Below are 534 nucleotides of genomic sequence, written 5' to 3'. Positions count from 1 at the left end.
TTTCCTGGACACTTACACTATCCCAAGACTAAACCAGGAAGAAGTTGAATCCCTGAATAGACCAATAGCAGGCTCTGAAATTGAGGCAATAATTAATAGCCTACCAAACAAAAAAGGTCCAGGACTAGACGAATTCACCAGAAAATTCTACCAGAGGTACAAGGAGGAGCTGGTACCATTCCTTCTGAAACTATTCCAATCAATAGAAAAAGAGGGAATCCTCCTTAACTCATTGCATGAGGCCAACATCATCCTGATACCAAAGCCTGGCAGGGACACAACAAAAAAAAGAGAATTCTAGACCAATATCCCTGATGAACATCAATGCAAAAATCCTCAATAAAATACTGGCAAAGCGAATCCAGCAGCACTTCAAAAAGCTTCTCCACCACGATCAAGTGGGCTTCATCCCTGGGATACAAGGCTGGTTTAATATACGCCAATCAATAAACATAATCCAGCATATAAACAGAACCAAAGACAAAAACCACATGATTATCTCAATAGATGCAGAAAAGGCCTTTGACAAAATTC

This window comes from Mandrillus leucophaeus, unplaced genomic scaffold (assembly GCF_000951045.1).
Source record: "Mandrillus leucophaeus isolate KB7577 unplaced genomic scaffold, Mleu.le_1.0 Scaffold1918, whole genome shotgun sequence".
NCBI lineage: Eukaryota > Metazoa > Chordata > Mammalia > Primates > Cercopithecidae > Mandrillus > Mandrillus leucophaeus.
This window is presented reverse-complemented; position numbering follows the sequence as displayed.